Raw genomic sequence first — 22,059 nt, forward strand, 5'->3', positions numbered from 1 at the left:
GCATTGCCCGGCCATGGGGCTGAGTCTGTGCACCATCAGCTGCTCTGACAATCACAGGATCCTCTACTGTCACCTCCAGAGGACTGTGACATCCAGACAAGGAGCTTTCAGCCTTCATGTCACAGCATTGAACAGAGAATATTCACCCTGTGACCACATAACTAACTTTAGCACAGTAACTGCTACATGGAGAAATATTAGGTAGGAGGAAAAAACCCCCAAACCAACAAAACAAACCTGGCATTCAGATAAGGAAAGGTTTTCAGATTAACCATCTTCCTTTATAAAACTGGTCATGCATCTTTATGAGGCTGAATGCCAGTTCTGTGCATTAGCCTTCAACATACAGTGCCTGATACCAGAGTGGTGGATCTTCTGCCCATCACAAACTCTAAAAGAACTGATACCAACTCATCCACTAACAATATTTGCTGCCCTTGACTTGACAGGTGTAATATTGACCACTCTGGATATGGTGTGGTTTGTGACACCTGATAGGATCTGAAACCAGAATGGTATGGCAGTGGGACATAAAATAAGATATCAGAAAAGAGACAGCCAAGGAGATGAATTCTGTGAGTCCACCTGATCAATCCAGCTGAGCAGAGTGCTGCTTTCCTGAACCCCAGGAAACAGGCATGTAAAATATCTGTTCCTTGATGGGCCTGGCAGATGTGATGCCAGAAATAATTCTACTCTGATTTATTTTTTGTAGCTTTATCTAGTTCCCTATATTAAACCTACAATCCTAAAATAATTTTAGGGCCATTTATTTTTATGTCTACCAACAGTAGAGTTACCCAAATGTTAAAAGCCTATGCTCATAGGCCCATAAAAGCACTGTTGATTAGATTGCAGTATTTCAGTTTTTAGTTATCAACACTGACACTTTGGGAAAAAATTGAGTACAATATACTTCTGTACACATTGCAGTGTTTTTAACCATTTAGTCAGTACCACGTACATCAAATAGACACCATAATAAAACAGAAATGCATTAAACATACATCTGGAAGCACTTTGTAACTGACTTCTGCTTATGAAAATGACTGTACATAATTTCATCATTCACTTTAATTCAGTCACATGCTGCAGTCGGAGGAGTCAGATAACACACTGCAATAAGATTCAAGCATAGATTTCTCCTTGTGCTAAATTCCATGCTATAGCTGTCAGCCCACACTGCCATCAGTTGTGAGTCTATAGCTTGGCTCCAGAGCCTGCAGCAGTGGTGCTGGCACAGCAGGGCCCTGCTGGGGCTCACAGAATTCACTTCAGAGTGCCCCTGCCCTGGACAGCTCAGACCACATTCATGGGAAGGCACTCCCAGCAGCACTGTGTGACCCTTGGGCAGCTTCACCAGCAGCTCCAAGGGGAATCCAGACCCTGCCTTCCATGACCAGGAAACAGCAGGATGTTTGCTCTAGGTACCTGCTCTTCTCTCTGGTTTTTCTCTCTTTTTTTCCCCTTACAGCGTGGTTTGAACCCTTACCTTACCTGCACTGCAGGATGAGGAGCTGCTGAGTGTGTACAGCAGTTTTCACACTGTGTGTTTTTCAGTTCCAGCCACACAAGGAACATTTGCAGCAATATCAGAGGTGACAGCAGGACATTGCAAAGAAGCCCCCACCCATCTGCAGGATGACCAGTGGGAAGCTTGCTCTAAAAGGGTGTACATCTAAAAACCACAGGCATTTCACCTGATCTATTCCTTAAAAAAATATCAACTAAACCCCAGGAATGGGCCCTGGCACGCTGAGGAGTTTTCAAGCTCTAATGTTTGGCAACTCTTGCAACTTTTTAACTACCATGTCAATTCATGACAGAATGGCTGAAATGATTAGCACAACAGGCATATTATAGCTAAAATAAAAAAAAATAGAATTTAACCTACACCAATCTACATTGTCAGTATCAACAACAAAATTCCAGCAAAATGTCTCTTGTGTCCATAACAGTGACACTTCTAGGGACACCACTGGGGATCCTGTTTTATAGATTAGTGGCTGTGGCGTAGTAACATTTCCAATCTTTTCTTTAACTTGTTCAATTATAAAATCAACCTCATATAGACTGATTTATAAAAATAAACCCACAAATGCTTCCTGGTTTAAGATGTGAAGAGACACCTTTTGACAAAAAGTAGAGATTTAGTTAAGATTCAGCACAATAGAAAAGGTTTCCAAATTGTCTACTACTCAATGATCTGAAAATACTTTATAAATATTACATTATCTAAGTTTCAGTGCAACAATCATTCATACAACAACCCAGGCAACTAAATAGAGGTATCTCTTTTGTAAGTTAAGGATTCTAAAGCACAGAAATATTAAACAAGTGTTAAAAGAAATTACAAGATTTCTGTCCTAGTACTACAAACAAACACAGGTTTTTTAAATTTTTTTTTAGACCAAGTCTGTTTTAACTTTCGGCTATTCTGAATTACTTCTTCCCTTTGCTTTGCTGGAGAAAAGAGAATCTTTAGAGCCTTCAAGTGAAAATCCACTGCATTAAATATAGTCTGGCAGGCTCTTGAACAGCAGAGCATTGTCCCTTACAGACTGGCTGGCTGGCCAGTCCAGCTGGCCTGGATAAAATCTCTTTCTTGATCATTTTGTTGATAGAATATATTTTGCTTTGGCACTTCTGCCACCTGCTCTTGTTTTCCATTAGTCCATTGCTGTGTAAGTGCTTGCCCACTTCAGTCTGCATTCACTCTGACAGTGCAAAAATGTTTCCTTTTCACAGACTTCAAATCTTCTTTACCAAATTTAGTAAAAGTTGTTAATTTGCATTTTTATGCTTTAAGATGGAGCCAGACAGACCATGGGGAAGCTGTGCAATGGGAAGGTTCTCACATGGGTCCAACTAGGACAAAACCAGGGACATCTACCCCACCATCCATGAGCCCAAGTAGAAGATTTTGCCTTGTCACTAAAGATGCCTCAGGATGGCATAAATGGCAAATCCTATTGAATTTAGGGTGGTGACTGAATGTAGACAGGCTGATAAACTCAGCAAGCAATGGAGCAATACCAGTGCCTTCAAACAGCACAGAGGACAAGAACATCCTTCACTCCACTCTCCTGCACAGCACCTACAAGTTGTTGCCCAGCACCAGGCAGGCACAGCCCCATTACCTTCTCCTGTAGAGAAACAGGACACGCTCCTCTTCCTCTTTCTCTCCTCCCAGGCTCCAGGCCATGTGTTTCCACAGGAAAATAACTGCAGCAAGGCTGGATGCAAATCAGCTGAGGGAGCACCTCCCTCTCCACAGCTGCAGCAGCAGGCAGACTCTGGTTCAGTAAAACCACAGATTAAGAATGATTAACCTTTACCCGGGTTTGCAGTGATCAGCAAGGCTGTAGCCAAGGGGTGACATCCTTCCACCATCCCAGGGCTCCCAGGGTGGGACTTGCCAACGCAGCAAACTCACACGTTCATTTTCAGTGTGGCTCTGAGGTTTACTGAGCAATGCTGGTCAAAACACCCTGATTGTTTGCCAAAAGAAAAGAAAAGAAAGTTGTTTTTTCTTCTCTTTAAATGCAGCTGTACTTTACTGCAAAGGAGGGGGAACTGAAAATAATTTTCTGCATCAGTATTATCAATTATCTAAAGCCCATTTGTACCATTATGACTTTAATGTTCTCCCAATAGAAATATAATTCTCATTATTTTTATTGAGTTTTATTTTTATATTGCTATTAAATGCATATCACCAGATTTTTTTGTTTTCTTAAACTGTGTGGGCCAAATATCCAGCCCACTATGAAATCCTGGCTTTGAAACTGTGCCCCTGGGCTCAGGCATGGATGCAACATGCACAATGGTAATGCTGAAATGGCTTAGGCACGGGATCATTTATACAAATCAAGCTATGCAAACAAACTTAGTGCACTTGAATTTTACTGTAACCACCAAAGCACACTTGGAAGAAATCATATTTCCAAATAATCCTCTTTCTTGACCCAAAAGGACTAGTATTAGGGAGCAGGTAATGATGCCCTTCAGCACAATTCATTAAAACATACTAAGCTCTTAGCAGAAAAAATCTGAAAGAACAGGAACTGTTTGAGAATATGGCTTATTTGATATTTTTCTATAGATGTTTTAGAATCAAGACACATTTAATCCCCATTCCCTCTTCTCCAAAAGTAGAAAGGGAGAGGGTAAAATTGATGTATTCCAACAAGGGACAAATTACTGTCATGATTCTGTTGTAAGAGGTAGCAATTCTAGTCTTTTCATGCATATTTAGTAAGTAGGGACATCCTCTCTTTCACAATTCAGTTTCTATTTGTTATAGTTAATACTAAGACGACATTCTTTTTATATACTAAATCAATTGACTAGACATTACCAAAATAAACCACACTTTTTCTTTTAAAGGCATTCACACATCTCAAGCACACACTGGATGAGCATGCAGTGTTTGCCAATGCACTTGGCTTGTTGTAGGTGTACTTTCACTAAAGAAATCCAGAAACAATTTGTTGGAATGCAAAACTTCTCTGGCTTCAACTCTCTTACCCATAATATTTCTGAAAGAATAATTTACCCTCTCTGAAGGTAAATCCCTCTCTGACCATTCCCTCTGGTGCATTTTGTGTCCCTGACCAAGCCGTGCTGCCCCTGCAAGTTGTCCTGAGGAGCTGCTTTGGTCAGCATGAGTAATGGAGCTCCTGGGCTGAGCTGGGTGTGAGCAGGCTGGATCAGCCCTCTCCCTGCACCTGCATGATGGTCCTTAAGCAGGCTCCAATGTAATTTTAAACTTCACTTCATCATAACGATAGGCTGCAAATGAGCCTCCTATGAACGCAATGAGCGCGGTGAAAAAGACAAACTCCTGTAGGATGCACTTTGGCAAACACCAGCTGGAGCCAGGACCTGAACCAGTAAGGCCACGTGTGAAACTGCCCTCCAGCATGCCCATGTGCCTGGCAGAGAGACCCACGCTGCAGGCATCAAAGGGTGGATATAAAGATTCCTGAGTTATCTCATTCCTCATTTTCAGTTTTACTTATGATCCAGTGCTCTCCCAGTGCATGGATTTACAAGCCTTCATTGTTTCATAGAGTAACAGCTGATATATCAACCCATTTTTTTTCTTTTTTTTTTTTTTTGCTTTACAATTCCAGCTCAGAGATTTCTGTTTGCCTTAATGAATTTTGTTTGCATAGTTGACTGGCATCAGGTTAAGCAGGTATTGAAATGTGATATAACAACCTAATCAACCGTTAACAGGTATAGAAGAAGCCCTGACAAGGAACAGTCTGAAACCTGTTCATGATGAGATTCTTTCTGATAAGGGAAAAAAGAGAAGTGTAGGACCAATTTATGCATAAATTGGTCACATTTTCACACCTAGCCCCCAATTATCTAAAAAGGGTTTAACATTATATTTATATTGATAAGCTTAACAATGTTGAACCACGACTCTGGGATGATCTGTTACAATTCACATCCAAAGCGACCAGAAGGAATAATTGGAAACCCTCCAGCATTTCAAGAAATAGAAGCAGCCTTGAAAAAGATGAAAACTGCCGTACAAGGTCTGGCTTTTGCTGAAATTACAACATAAATTCCGAATGAAGGATGGCCAAGAATAATTCAACAATTACAAATTCCCCTCTAAAGACACAGGGAATGCTACAAGATCAGAGAAATTGAGTCATCCCAAATGTCTCCAAATGGAAAAAAAAAAATCCCAACACAGTAATGACTACAGGCTGACTGAGATACTTGATAGACTGTATCACTGATTGATTGCACAGGGGTTTTAGCTGAATAACCAGTTTTTATGCTATGAATATCAATAGTTGGCTACATAAATAGAAAGGATGCTTGCCAAAAAATTATGGAAATCCTGATGCTCATCACCAGCGTGCAAGTTAACCTCAAGGTATATTAGAGTGTCTGTAACGGCCCACAATCATTCTGACATCTCCTCCAAGGCAGGAGCCCCCATAAATGCCCAACTGATTTCCCGCACACGCCAGGCCAGCAAGGCCAACCTGCCACGTGCAAATATCTCAAACCAGGGAAAACTGAATATCCACCCTGTAGCTGACGAGGCTGTGACTCCTCCTGGGAACCATCTGTGTTTTCCAGGATCCAATCCCACAGCAGCGAGGAGGGAGCTCTCCCTGGAGCTGTGCCTCAAGCTGCACAGACACCTGGGTGGAGCCTCTTAAAAACGTACACCAAATGAAGATAGCGGCACCACCTTTAAATCAGGGCTGAGAGGAACAGATATGATTTCTTTTTCTCCTCCCCCAAAATTTAGCTCAAAAGTTCAGATGTCAGTGAATGCGAGTGCTGGTTACAGCAGCCCAGGTTTTGGGGTCTCACCATCATCCTCCCCTTGCCCATCCCCAAGCGCTGGGGGGACGGCCCTTGCTGCTGGCTGACCTCTTCAGAGACCTCTCCCATCACCTTCTCCATCCTCTCCATCCCTTCTTCAGCTCTTCCCTATTCCCTTCCTCCCATGGGAGTGGTTTGACCCAGCCAAGGTCACAAGGAGGTCTGTACACAACCACGCTTGTAGATGAGGCTTCTTACTCCACACCAGGCCTAGAGCAATAAAATAAACTTCATTTTAATGAGATTAATCTTTTTTTTCCTCAACTTGTAAACTGGAAGACAAGAAAAGTAATCCTTAGAGGATAAAGGTGCTGTATTTATTTCAAACCATTTTTTTTTTCAGTTTAGATTAAAAGCAAATTAAATAGTAATAATTTTTTTTTTAATAGAAGGAAAATTTAGAACAAAGTCAAAAGAAATAAAACAACATAACCTGTTTTGAGAATGTCTGGATGAAATGCTAAAGGAAGACAGTGAAATGACATAACTGCAAAACACAAGGATGAAACAGTAAAAATTTTCTGGATGTTTTTGTTATCTTTCATTATATGAACAATCTAGCACAGCCAAGAAGAATTTAACAATATCTTAGTATTGCTGATTCTCTTTTTTTTCAGACACAAGCATATAAAAAAGGATTCAAATTAAAATTTTTGCTCTGTTGTAGTTGTAAGCCAACGCAGGTAGTGACCCAGCTGGATCTGGAGAGGTGCTAAACACCATCAACCAATTATTAATTACAAATCTGAAATTAGAGCTCATTTTAGGAGATGGGCTGAGGATAATACTGAGCCCCACCCTGAAGCCACACTGAGGTATCTGCTATGCTATTGCACAGCCCCCCAAGCTGGAAACCCTGAGCAAAGCTGTGTAGGTTTTTAGGTGCTCCTGGCACCTGTAAATCCTGGTGTAGTGCTCACCAGGATGAATTGGAGCACATGAACAATATCTGCCATCACTGTTTCCTCTCCCTCACTTCCCCATGGGATGAAGAAGCTGGAGCATTTTTCTCCTATGGTCTTTCCTAGTCCTGGAAGACCCCCAGATCCCCTGAGGGCTGATGGGCTTTGTGCAGCATCCAAGAATTAGATATATTTTAAAACACAGCCAATACTTCAGCCTCATTTTAGGCATTGATTTTTTTTTTTCTTTTATTTTGGGGTGGGTGGAGGTTCCTATTTCAGTAAAAGTTTGGTTTATAATTAAAAAAAAATCTGCCTATTTAGTAGACAACTAACCAACTTTCTCATCAAAGACAGGGTTAGGGTATATATATATTATAGGCAGCTGGGTGCCTAAGTGCTTACTTTTGCATAAACCAGAGTAATTTAAAGCCATGGTGCCAGCACCTTATTTCTAAGGGATTTCAGGAGTGAGAATGTGTGCTAGAGAGTGGGTCAGAAAGAGTGAGTCAATAATTCATAGTATACTTCTACAGGATACTCCTTAGAGGATCTCTAAAGTGCATCACTGACATTTATTAACAGATCCTTAGAAGACTCTCCTTGAAAGGCACCAAGACAGTATTATTGTGCCATTTTATAGAGGGGAAACCTGAGGTAGGAATTCAAAGATATGTACTGGCTCACCAGGACATTAAATGAACAAGCCAAGATGGAATCCAAGCATTTTTCACTCCCAAGGTAAAAGTGTAGTTCTGTGGAGTGCATTTCTGTGCAAGCTTTAACTCATGGCCAGCAGGAAGCAGCAGCAAAGGTGGAGCTCAGGGCACGTGCAGAGTGGGTGCAGCCACAGACCTGAGTGTGACCAATGCCATCTCCACAGAAAACACCATTACCACAAACCACAGATCAGGGTCTGCATGAAATTACTTATTTTCTAAGTTTGGCACATGATGGGTAACATCTTCCCTCAGCAGAAAAATAAATAAGACAACATCCTGGGTGACCAGTCCTAGAAAAGCCTGAAAAGGTTGCTCAGCTTGATGCCATGAATTTTCAGGGTACCAGCTCTGGGCTTTGGAGGTGTTGCTGCCCCATTCATCCTTTGTGATGGTGAGAGAACCCAGAAGCAATGCATCTTTCCCTAGAAACACTACTGCCTTTTATTTATATTTTTCCTTTGTAATTAAATATTCTATTTCTTCCATGGACATAGAGAAGAAAATGTCTGCCTTGAGTCAGAGCTGCATATATTTTAAATTATTAAAAATCCTTGCAATCAAGAAACTGAAAGGAAGAAAAGAAGGAAAGAAGGAAGAAGCCTGTGCAGTGCAGGAAGAAGGATGGCTGGCAGTATATGGGCATTCTGCTCAAAGGAATGTCAAAAACTTTGGCATCTAAAATCTTCCACAACTCTTGGTCACTGACACCCTAAAAAGCTGACAAGTGGCAACCAAAACTGTGCCAGCTCCCATCCAGCCAAGCAAAGTGCCCAACACCATCCTGGCAGGAGAGGACCACAGCAGCCACCCAGATGGAAATGCAGGGCTGTTGGTACCCATGGCTCAGGACACGATTAAACCACAATATTTAGGCACTGTTGCTCACCTTTGAGAGAAAAAGCCACAATGCTGCACTGCCTGGACAAGGAATGAGTCCCATGTGGCAATGAGGCACTGAAAATCAAAGTTTGTAGGAGCTTTTTTAGTATTTTCATTATAAAGCATATAGTGATTTCAGGAATGGACAGACTTGGTCCCAGCAGTTTCTGCTTGATGACAGTGTGCAGCATCCAAAAAAACCAGCAGGTTTTTTTACACTTGCAAAACACTTGTTGGACCTTTGAATAATCCAAAACTGTGAAGTAGGGCAAGACATTCCTGCAGTTCATCTTCACAAAACATGATGTCACTTATGTACAGACTCTTAATCCTATTCCTCCTCCAATTTTCCTTTCAAATATGTGTTTTGTATGGAGTTATCCATCAGACAGCACATTGTCAATGAGATGTGTCATTGCTGTGTGTGTACTCCGATAAAATGAACCTAATGCATATGTAAATCTGCCTTCTCAGGAAAAGTGTGCTGAAACACGTTTGACTTGAAATCTCACTGCAGAGAGATTTAAGGGTAGAGATGAAAAATCCCCAACTGCAAGAGCAGAGCTGCAGCCCTTTGAGATCCGGAGCTGCAGTGCGCAGAGGGCCCCACAAAACCGGGGTGGGCGCCCAGCGGGGCAGCACTGCCAGAGCCAGGCTCAGCTCTGGGGTGAGCCCAGCTCCTGGGGGCCCTGCAGCCCAGCCAGAGGCCGTGGGGAAGGAGCAGGTCCTGTCCCAGTGCTCTGCAGGAGTGCCTGGGGCAGCAGCCGTAACCTTGTAGAGCGCTGGGCAGCCGCGCTAATGGAATCACGCGGCAGCCGCGCACATTGTGCTGCTCCAGAGCCGTCACAGCCAGCACAGAAACCTCTGAAAAAAACAGAAATAAATCCTCATCCTGCTAACACGGACTGAGCTAATTGTTGGGGAGATTTTCATCCTTTTTTCGTTTTTTTTTTTTTTTTTTTTTTTTGGCAGTTCTTTGTAATGGGCTCTTGAATGTTGTGACGGTGTTCACAGGGGTCCGAGGATGAGGGAAGAGACGAGGATCTGACTCCATGTTTCAGAATTTATTGATTTATTTTTTATTATATATATTATATTAAAACTATACTAAAAGAATAGAAGAAAGGATTTCATCAGAAGGCTGGCTAAGAATAGGAAAAGAAGGAATGAATAATAAAGTCTTGTGTCTCGGACAGAGAGTCCAAGCCAGCTGACTGTGATTGGCCATTAATTAGAAACAACCACATGAGACCAATCACAGATGCACCTGTTGCATTCCACAGCAGCAGATAACCATTGTTTACATTTTTGTTCCTGAGGTCTCTCAGCTTCTCAGGAAGAAAAATCCTAAAGAAAGGATTTTTCAGACAATATCATAGCTACGGAATGTAACCATCTACAATAATTTGTGCTAGAAACAATTTAAGGAAAGGATTTAAAGATGTCATCTGGCAAATTGCTTTGTGGACAACAGATATTAAGTGCAGTTTCTCCTAGCCAAAATTAGGCAGCATTTTCCCCACTTTATGATCATAACAGGTTTTCTTTATAATTAAAGAGTTTACAAAACACTGCATTGTTAATAGATGCCTGCTGAAAATAAGTAAGAAATAGGCATTAATGGAAAGTTCATCAGAAACTACAAAAATGTATCCATCTTACAAGTAATTAACTCTTACTCAATATATATAACTGATTCAAAAACAAGCCCGTAAAGTTATTAGTGATGCCCGGTGACATGCATGTATGGACCTTACCATGAATATTTGCAGAATTTGCAGGAAGAAATACAAGGATCCATAATGTGGAAGGAAATTTCCTTTTTATACCAACATGTACCTGCTGTTCTAAAAGCCAGTGTTACTTAGCTTTCAACCCAAATCCCAAGTTTATATATACCATATATTAAATGTTACAGACCACATACACACAGAAAGGTTTTCTGCCTAGGAACAGCAGCAGTGGATGGCTCTGTGGAAATCTGCTGCCTCTGAAAGCAGGGAGGGTTTCCTCTGCAGAAGAAAAGTGAAAACCAAAGCTGTTTTTATAAAATATTTTTATGAGAGAATGACTTCAGTTTCTCTTCAGTTGGAAAGTACAAAATATAAATAAAAGACCTATGTGATCTGAAAATATGGGAGTTTTTAAGCTGCACCTTTTAAAAGGATATTTCAGACCCTGAAAACCTGCTGCTGGATTTTGCAGTTTAAAGTAACAAGGTGCATCCTTCTTTACAGCATGTAATGTACTGAATCGCTTGTGTCACTTATCTCTCAGAGGATGTTGTGCCTGAGTTCAGTGAAAGGCTTTGTTTTGGTTTCTAAGTGCTTTCTTGTTTATTTGAAATGGCAGTATTTACATCTCATAGCTTATTAACTCTAATCACCCAGTTCAGTAATTAAAAAAAGGCAGAGTTGTCGACTGACATTGATCACAATAGAAAAAGCTGTAGTACAAAGAGTCTAATGAAATATTTTTGTAAATTGTAAAAAAGGATAATTATGAGAACAGGAAAAAGCACCCTAACTGTACAGCTTCTTTTAATGACATTAATATGACATCGCTCAATTAAGGCAGTAAAGCAAAGCTGGGAGATTGCGAGGTTCGATAGGACAATGACAAAGATATTTATGTTTTTTCAGCTTTTAGGTGACTTCATGGGATGATACCTGAGATTTAAAAGAAAAAAAAAATAGAATTTAATTCTCACCTTTTTATATAAAGAGCTGGGAAAGAAAAGGCAAATGACCCACTTGCTGAAAATGGAGCAGGTGACACTGAAACCCATCTGCCAGAAAAGGTGACTTTTCTTCATTCAAAGGAACTTCTCCTTTTCTTGATAACCATCTGTTGAACATTTAATTTTATTAGATTATTTTCAAAACAGAAAGTCCCCATACTGTATCTTTTCCTCTTGTTGAAGTTTCTAAAAACACTATATTTGATAACTAACACTCAATGCTTACTGCCCTTTGCAAAGTATTCTGGACAGAAGGTTAGAAACTGACATTTCCAATTGAAAATAATGCATTGTCAAACAGGAAAACTGCAGGCTATAATTTTTAACACATGTATCTATTATTTTAAACATGAAACATTGCATCAATTTGACATTAATTTATATAATAGGGACAGAAAAGGATAATGCAATTTTCAGGGGCTATCTACATTTAATTAACTAGCAGCAGTCGCCTGTAACAAAAGAAAACTCCACTGCAAAAAATAAAGCCTGTTTGTATACCTTCTATCATGCATTATTGAAGCACACAATGTCATTATATGAAATAATAAGTGCTTAAATAGAGACAGCAACTAATAAATGCAGACACAAAACTTTCATAAAAGTTTGTAAATACAGTATTGTATGGAAATTCTGATGCATATTAGCTCTCATATGCACTGTAAAATGTTTTATTATGAAAAAAGTGGGTAAGATACTTATCTTTTAAATTGGAGTTTAATATTTTATTAGTGCCAGGCACATAATTCTCATCAAATGGCAGGAAACTCTTTTTTGTACAGATATAAATGTCTAGAGTTTAATATTTCAAAGATAAGTACCTACTACTGCATCTATCACACTGCAGCTTAATGGAATTTACTTTTTCTTAAATATTTATACTGTATGTGTGTTTGGTTGTCAAATGATTGTATAACTACTGAGAAAGAGCTGATAAGCTGGGCAACAATCTTGCAAATTATTATTTTTCAAATCTGAAATGTCTAAAATCTGGAATACAATAAAGAATACAGGGTTTGAAAATTTTAAACCATGCCATTTTCTTGGAACAATAGTGTTCCATAATCGAAAACCAAACAAAAAGTTCTTCCAAGTGAACCCTTGATTGCAGAAATCGCCTGACTTTCCCCAAACAAATTACATTTGAAGCAAAACAGAATGACATTAGCGAGAAATATTTCCTGAAAATCCAAAATACACAGTAGTGAGCAAATTAAACTGAGACCAGTCTTTGATATTTCCAGTGTAATGTACAGAGAGCATCATTCAGGTTCTGCAATACCGCAAACTATTTCATCAGTTCTGAGAAATGCTTTCTGATCCATGCTGATACAATTACCTAGCCTTTATTGGCAATTTAGACCTGCTTTTAGGGACATTTTAGAGCAAATGATGTTTTCTTGATATTTTAAAAAAGCAGCACTATTTGCTATACCTTTGGGATAAGGTAGAAATGGAGTTAGAGGCTCATTAAATATCTGATTGGTACAATGTGGTTTTTGTTACTGTGGACTAAACTACCAAAAATGAAGATATGTTCCTGGAGGTTCTGCTCCCCCTTGCAATCAAATGGTATTTTTATTTGGAATATTTCTGTAAAATATCAGCTGGCATTTGCTACTATTGCACCACTTACAAGAGCCTTAAAATCTGCCTAATAATTGAAAGATGTTGAAACTTCCCTAATAAATTTTTAATATGAGCATGTGTGAAGGGCACATCACATCTTTCTTTGTTCCTATAAAAACCTGATGTCCAGACTATGACCAAGTGAGCCTGAATTCCTTTTGATGTTTCTGTAAGTAGGAAAAAAGCCAAGCAGTTCCAGAGATGAAAAATGTAAAATGAGATGCTCTTAAATGTTTCTTTTACACAGGGATCTAACTGAAATGACATCTGAAATTAGACATCAGTCTCCAGAATGACACAAAGCCCAAAAGCTCCTATCAGTTTGTCTTGCAACTGGTATAGTTTTAACTTACAGTCTTAAAGACAGTTCAGTAGCCTTAAATTTTAGACTTCAATTCAAACCCTGTTTTTGTAAGCACTGGCAAAGCTGTTAAATTAGGTCCTCTTGCCCTCATTGCTTTCAATACAGTCAAAATTACACTCAAAAGTTGCATCACTTAATGTTTCTGTAATATTTTCAACTGTCTGCAATTCCTCCCTGCTTTCAGAAAATTCACATGGTGTTTCTGAGTTCTCTATATTAACCAGCTATTTTTATGCCATATTGGTCTGAGTAAATAAGACACAGGGAAGAGGGAAGTGTGATAAATCAGGAACATACCATTGTGATAAATAAAAGCTGATAATTTAAAACCCTTTTAGATAGAAGTGAGATGCCTCGTGAGAATACTGGTGTGGTAAATAAAATCTGCTAATTTAAATCTTCTAAAATAATGCTTCCTGCTGTTAGTATCCACCACACAACATAGCAAGAGAGTTATTAGGCAGCCCTGTGGAGGGTGGGATCACATCCCTGCCAGCATCACAGGCAGGAAACTTTTGTGCTGCACGTTCTTCCAAGGAGAGAGAGCAAACTGGCAGTGCTGATATAGCTGGGAAAGCAATTTGGGATAAATTAACCTGCAAACAGATTAGATCCTGAAATCACAGGTATTTGTGGACCCAGCAATGTTACAGATGCATGACTCAAATCAGTTTGCAGAGAGTTGCACTGTGGATTAGTTTTAAACCAAAGTGTGTTTTGCTGCTTCAGTCTGAGTCGTTAATGGACGGCAGCAAAATGATCTGAAATCTGCCTATTCTGATTCAGGACTCACCAGATGGAGAAAGGTTTAAAAGTCCTGGTTTCAGAAACCAGTGAGACATCTCATTGCCAGAACACCTTTTTTCTCCCCTTCACTGCCCAGTGAAGTTTTTCTAGATGTTAAAGAACAAGCAGCTGGAAAGCTTAATGTCATTTGCATCACTGAGGGGAAAAAAGGAAAAAAAAAACAAACAAAAAAACCCCAAACTAACAAACAAAACCCCTCCTGCCAGAAGGAGACCCTTTCTCCATTTCTGGGGAGGCCCAGGGAGTGGCTCAGCCCAGGAGATGCTCCTCGGCCCTCTGTAGTAGGAAAAAAGCCCTCCAAATTCCCTCCCTCCCCAAAAGGCAAAGCCACATAAACAGTTGCTCATCCTTCCTTTGGCCCTGTTCTTTGCCATAAGAAAATGTCACCTGTCACCAGCACAGAGGTAAACAAGCAGTGCCCAACACTGCCCTGCCACAGCCCCCCCTGTGCCTGCACTGACTGTGGGGTGTGATAAGGGCTCCAGGGACAAGCCCTGCTAATTCCCCTGGCACAGGGGTCATATTCTGAAGCCACAGACTTCCTACTATCTGAGAGATATTTGGGCAGAATTAAAGGCTTCTTCTGGAGGGCCTGCAGCTCATTGCTGCATCACAGCTCATTGTTCATCATGAAAAAGCAAAAACAAAATCCAATGTATGGGTCTGGTTACTGGATCAGGCACAGAGATATCCACAGGAAGCAAGTATACAAAGTTTTAGAACATGAACTAGGTGAGATCTAGAAATTAGGATGTAGGTTTTTTAGAAAAAAAAATCTTTAAAAGTGAGATAAAAACCATGTTCCAGAAAAAAATGTAACCTACTGGGTATGAGTTGGGACCAAGATCCAAGAACTTCTTTCTACCCTAAAAAAAGTTGGTATGAGGTATTACCTTTCATCTCTGATTTTTTGCAATATGCAAGTATTTTCTCCTTAAAAAAGAAACAATAATAACAACCAAGGATCTTTTCAGATACTCTTTACCCACACTGTTAAGAGCAGAATTACATATACTGGTTTTAAAAATGCCAGCAGATACCTGGGAAAAAACAGGAGTCACTCCCCATTACGGTTATCCAGCTGAGAGAGCCCAGAATTTGGTAGCAGAAGACAGTCTATTGTGGGGAGAAACTGATCTACAAGTGCACATGAGCCAAGAGACCCAAATCTGCACAATTTTGAGAGGAGGGAGGCAGAGAGCAGAGCCAGGGCCTGGTGCAGCAGGGCCTGGGGCTGGCAGGGGGACGGCAATGACTGCCAGCACAGCAAGGCACCAGGACCCGCTGCACAGTTAGAGTCACCATGGGCTGCAGGAATTTCTCCAGAGGCCACACTGGGAGAGAAAGGAGCTGGAAAGGCCAGGATGGGATGCACAGTGCTCCTGTCACCAGAAAGACCTGGGTTTTTTTCCACTTTTAAGCAAAGGACAAAGTGATGCCACAGTGGGACGGTGTTCACAGGGATTTCAGGCTGAGGGAAGAGATGAGGATTTGACTCCATGTTTCGGAAGTCTTGATTTATTATGATATATATTATATTAAAACTATACTAAAAGAATAGAAGAAAGGATTTCATCAGAAGGCTAGCTAAGAATAGAAAAAGAAGAATTATAAAAACTTGTGTCTCGGACAGAGAGTCCAAGCCAGCTGACTGTGATTGGCCATTAATTAGAAACAAGCACATGAGACCAATCACAGATGCACCTGTTGCATTCCACAGCAGCAGATAACCATTGTTTACATTTGCTCCTGAGGCCTCTCAGCTTCTCAGGAGGAACAATCCTAAAGAAAGGATTTTCCATAAAAGATGTCTGCAACACCACAGTGACCAAGATGGCAGGGAGTAACAGTGCCTGCCCTGAAGAGCACAGAAATCCCCTCATGTGCTGGGCTACAGAAGGGACAGGGGGACTTGGCAGCCCTGCCTGTGAGTGCCAGGGCACTGCTGCCTCTGAGGACCATAAATATTGTCACTGGATCTGAGCACCACACAGTCCCATCAGCATCTCTGCAGATCAGGGCATTGCTGCTTTAGCTAAGCACCCAGCCTGCCTCTCTGAGCAGATATTTGCCCACTGCCACAGCAAAGTTCAACACAATTTGGAGACAAAACCAACAGAATAATTGTTTCAATGCCATATGACATCTGTATTAACATGAGCAAATTATTTTGGTAGGGATTCAATTTCATAAATGTGGCCTCAAATGCTGTTCCATAAGCACTATAATGCTTTTTTCCTTCTCACCAAAATGAATAAAAACTTTACGATAGGTTCAGCACAGTACTTAAGTATTTGTTTTGTTAATTTCTTAAAACAAATTGGATTCCCAGTAAATACAAAACTTGGACAGCTGCATTAAGCAAGCAGTGGGGAAGCAATCTCATAATGATTATCATGCAGAAGCACACTACAGAAGAATTCCCAGAATTTCATCCAAACTGTTATTTGCTCTATTATAAACCTTCTATAAAACCCAATATAAAAATTCCTGAAGGAAGAGAAAGCATTTTTAAATATTTGCAAATACCCTCCAGTGATTAAAGAAATTTGTGGAGGATGAGATGCTAACAGATGACTACAGAATTAGGAGATACGGTCTTCCTGCGTTACTGCACTGAGAGGGAATCAGAGCACTTGTAACCATTTTTCCTTCCAGCTGAAAGTTTGTGAAGCCAGACCAGCTAGACTTTGACCCTGAACCCTTCAGGGCATTGCCCCAGGCACCCAGAGGAGCTGACCCCTCACACAGCAGGTGTGGGGTCTCATCACCCAGTGAGCCCCTGGGGCTTCAGCCATCAGCAGGAGCTGGGGTGGAAATTGCTCTTGTGGCTGCAAGGAACATGAGCAGGTGGGACTGATGGATCTGAATACCAGCCTCAACTGCCTGGGATTTTGCACTGAGGGAGTGTTTGTGCATTTCTGTGTGTGAATTTCTTTGTCTATGGCTGGAGGGCAGGAGGACACAGGGCAGGCTGACCCTTGCCTGATGCTCTCACCAAGTGTTCAGGAGCTGATGCACAAACCAGTGCTGCCACAGCAGCACCACGTCAGTTCACCTGTTGTCTCTCACCTTTTGCACAGAATTTGTCTTTCAGAAACAAAATAGCTGTGCACAGCAATTTTCATAATGCTTTGAGGGGACTTGTAAGCTTTCTGCAGTGATGTATGAACTCATCCCCTTGGTGCTGCCAGAAAGGAGGCCAGTGAGGAAACATCCCCTACAACCCATTGGGTTAGAACACACCCAACTCTAATTATCATTTACCTAACCTTGAAAAAAAAATCCCACTGTAAAGCAGAATATTATTGAAAAAAGATGACAAATAAAATCTGTCATCCCATGGAGCAGGCCTTTGCGGATTTAGCAGCGAAGGCAAGCTCCCAGGAAACAGGGGTTTGGGATCCTTCCAAACAAAAAGATTGGGCCAAAAAAATTGAAATCTCTCTTCTGTGAGTAACTAATTAGACTTTGACAAGTCTTACAGCCATTATCATCCCTCCACAGGCCTCTGCAGGACAGGCTGCCACATGGAACATCATTCTGGTGAGCCCCACAGCCCCTGGGAAGGACGGAAAGTGTCTGTGTGTGTGCCTTGAGCAGTGCAAAGCCAGTGCTAATGAAGCCACCTCCCAGAAGGGCTGCTTGGCGTGGGTGCAACACCACACTGACATTTTCTGGGGCCAGAGATCCCACCTGGGATTGCTCAGTGATTTTTTGCACCTTGCTGCCTGAAGGTTTTGCTCTCACTGTTCTGGCTGTACCAGTCCCTGGGACTGAGTTGAAGACAACCAACACATCTCTCCTTGTTACTTCTGATCTCCCCTGTTTGGTCCCTTCCAAATGGACTCCTATAAGCTCCTGGGAAAGGAGCAAGGTGCAGCTGTCACAGCCCCTCACCTGTGCAGGGGCTGAACAGAGACCCCACAAGCCACCATCTGTGGCCTCACAATCTCAGCACTTCTGTCAGCCTTGGAGCATCCAGCTGACACTGGAAGATGCAATTTTCAACCCACTCACTGATTTAATGCAGATAATCTTCTGAAGGGGCTGTTTGTAGAGATTGTACTCTTCCCTTGAGGATTTAGGAGCACAAACCACCACAAGGATATGATACTTGATCACAGACAGCAGCAGAACTAACTGCCCATGGGATGTGGAGTGCTGCAAGAACCCTACTGTGCTCATGTGCAGACCCTATAGAACATAATCCTAAATGTGTGTATATCTATACATAGAAAAAAAAAAATCTCATTTCTTCTTCACACAAAGAATGCCACACATACTGATACTGACGATTTTCCACATTTCTCAGCCTAGGAAGGCAGAGCAGACATTTCTGTGGGGAAAAACCAGCTCCCTAGACAGGGGACATCTTGTACTCCACCCCTGCTGCCAGGGATGGAGGAGAAGGGCAAAGCCTGCCCAATGACCATAGGGTAAATCCAGGGCAATGAATAAAGCCAACATTCAGTTGCAAGCAGTATACTAATTTACCCACAGGTTAGAAGTGTCTACTGCTGTTTCATTAAATAATAATTCCTGTAAATTTGAAAGCATAACTGTAATCAACCCTAAAGGCATGGTGTTCCTATTGTCACTGTCACTAAACCACCATACTTATTTCCACATGGTACAAGGTATATTTAATATTCTCACACAACCTTACCTTCTCACAAATTTATATCAGATGTTCAGGACACTGTGCTTTCTCCTGGATGTGGTTTTGTGCCTACAAACATGCACCAAGGCAGGAGATCCCTGTGGTGTTCCCAGCACAGTCACGTGCTGGGGCTGCTCTCCTCCACAGCTTCAGGAGATCAGTGCAAGCTGGGAAAACACACATTTTTGGAAAGAGTACATCCCCTGAAGAGCATTACCAGGAATAGAGGCACTTAAAAAACACCTGGCAGTTCTGCAGCTCTTTTGATGCTGGGCCTCATTCATGACTGGGCTTTATGTTCATGCTGATGAATCTTCCTTTATTTTATCAAAGTTACACTAAAATAAAATGAAAACACTAGACAGATTATTCCATATTCTACCATAACTTGGTACTTCTTAAAAAGTAGTACATTATTTATTTTTTTTTACTGTAAGAATTCCTTAAAACACCAGAGTGTATTTTTTACCCCTGGGTCCCTAAATACCACCTGTCTTGTATATTTCTATTTTTCAGACAGTAAATGCTGCTGAACTGAATTGTCCATCCTGTTCTGTAACCCACTGGACTGGCTCAATTGTCAAGATTAACTAAATTAATAAAAAAAATATTATTTTACAGATACCTGTTCATGTTTATTCAAATTATGTTTTATGTTTGTTACTTTATAGATGTATGCATTTTATAAAAACTAATGTGAAAATTAAAGGGAAATACAACAGAGATGATGCATTTTGCCACGTGAGTAAAACGTCTCCAACCTTGGTAGTGGTAAAGTGAAAACTGTGTGAAGAAGCATAAGAAATAAAAATGAAATGGGGAAATCTAATTTGATTCCTTCTCTCAATGCCTTCCCTCTCTCAATGCAGTGTACTTTCTGTTTGGGGATGCATTAGCCATCAGTGAAAACTGATGTATTTGAAATGGAAACAAAGGAAACCTACCACTAATGTTAAAATATAATGGTTTAATCTCTCAAATATACCAAAATTGAAAAAAAAATATTTTTCATGATTTATCAGAATTGTGTGTGTGGCAGCTGAAAGGATAAAGCAGATGAACACTCCATGAGATAATGGTTTCTGAGGAGGTGCAGGGCAGGATTGCTGTGCTGGTGTCTCCATCTAGAATCCTTTCTCTCTGTGGACTCGTAGGCACCTCGTATTTTAAATTCCTTGCACTGCACCAGGGTTATGGTACTATGTTACAAAGTTATTCAGAAACCTGATTGGCCATGTTCCTGCAATACATTTTCCTAACCCCAAGATAAAGATCCATGCATCTCTTTACCCTTTAAACAAAAAAGCTATTGTAATAGCATGTAGTGTGATGCATGGCATGAATACCAAAACATGTACATGCACTGCTAAACTGTTTAAGTATGGAAGAAGTAGTGTCTAATAGCATCAGGAAATTGAAATTTAAAAATTTTTCTCACTCACTTATTTGATGAGAACTGGGCTGCTGACAGGTGAAGCAGAAAGTCATTTTTCAAGTTAAATGCCAAGTGGTTATATAGCATAATATTCAGTCAAAATTAACCACCTCACTGCTGCATTGACATACAGCATATTTAATGGCAACTGTTTCTGCAAAGAAAACTATAGACCCTGGGGAGTTCTAAGAAATGGAAAGAAAAATCTTAATAATACTTCAGTTACTTGCTAGAAACAAAGAACGATAGTGTGCCCTAGCTCATGGCAGAGAGAACAAAACATAACTATTTGTCAAAATTAGAAATATAATTTTTTTAAGTCTGTTCCACATGCAGATTGCACGTTTTAAGTCAACAGATGTGCCTACCTAACTTAAGAGCCAGTTTGGACCGACACACGATTTAGGGGCAGAAGAAAAGCTTTTTGGTGCATTTCAAAAAGTTCTTTGCAGATTCTCAGTCTCAGAGTCCTGCACAATGACATCTTTAAGCTTTTGGGACTCTCACTATAATCTCTGAGGACTTCACACAGAGCAGCTTTGAGCTATGGATTCAAAGTGCAAATCTCTGTCCAGTGAGAAATTTGCTTCCATCTTTGGCATTTAGTCTAGATTTAATCTGGATTAAATTATTTAGGAACAAAAGAGTAAAATATATTCTGAATGCCTTCCCAAGTTGTGGGAGTTGAGTTGATAACAGAGCTAGTACTCAAACCCAGAATAGACAGCCTAATTGAGGGGTTGCACTCTTAACTGGGGGGCATTTTTCATGTATTTGTTTGCTTTTCAAAACATAGTAACTATTCCTTGCATGCAAAAACTTCTTTGTGGGATAGACTACAACGAACTTCTCTTTATGCCAAAAAAGAACCCTGACCCACACAAAGGAAATTTTATTTTTCAAATAATCAAAGCACTGAAAAATTAAATTCAGAGAGAAAGGAAGCATAAGTGGACAGTAAATAGAATTTTTAAATGAGAGTAAACCCCTATGTATAATAGAAAACCAGGGGAAACGGCAGGCAGTGGAACACTAAATAAAATGTACTACCCTCTTTTGCTAGCCTTCTCTCATAAAAATTTACACTGCAGGTGGCAAAATTAAAAAGGAGCAGAGCAAAAGAAAACACCAGGGAAATGAGTTTTGGTGGGATTTCTAGTTTTAAAGCATTTAAATTGTATTTTGATTTTCTTTCCCAATATCTGAAGGGGCCAGGCAGGGACCCCAGCCTGGGTGGATCCATGGGAAGGGATGGAGAGAGCACACAGGGCTGGGTGCTGTGAGAAAAACCTTCCTCCAACAGAGGAAGGGACAGACTGACAGCAGCCAGGAGGCCCAGGGAGCAAGGGGAATGTCTGCAGGATAAGCAAAGCAGGGAAAACCAGAGATCTAACCCAAAGAAAAGTCCTCAAAAACAAAGGCAGAGACAAACTCTTAAGGCCAAAGATCTGCCTGTCCCTTCTCATCAGTAAAGTCAGGCTTCATAAATGAGTATATTGTGAAGGGAGATTATTGAAGAGAAAAGCATAGATGGCTTTTTGTATATATCAAAATT

The sequence above is a fragment of the Melospiza melodia genome, chromosome 13, assembly GCF_035770615.1.
Source record: "Melospiza melodia melodia isolate bMelMel2 chromosome 13, bMelMel2.pri, whole genome shotgun sequence".
Taxonomy (NCBI): Eukaryota; Metazoa; Chordata; class Aves; order Passeriformes; family Passerellidae; genus Melospiza; species Melospiza melodia.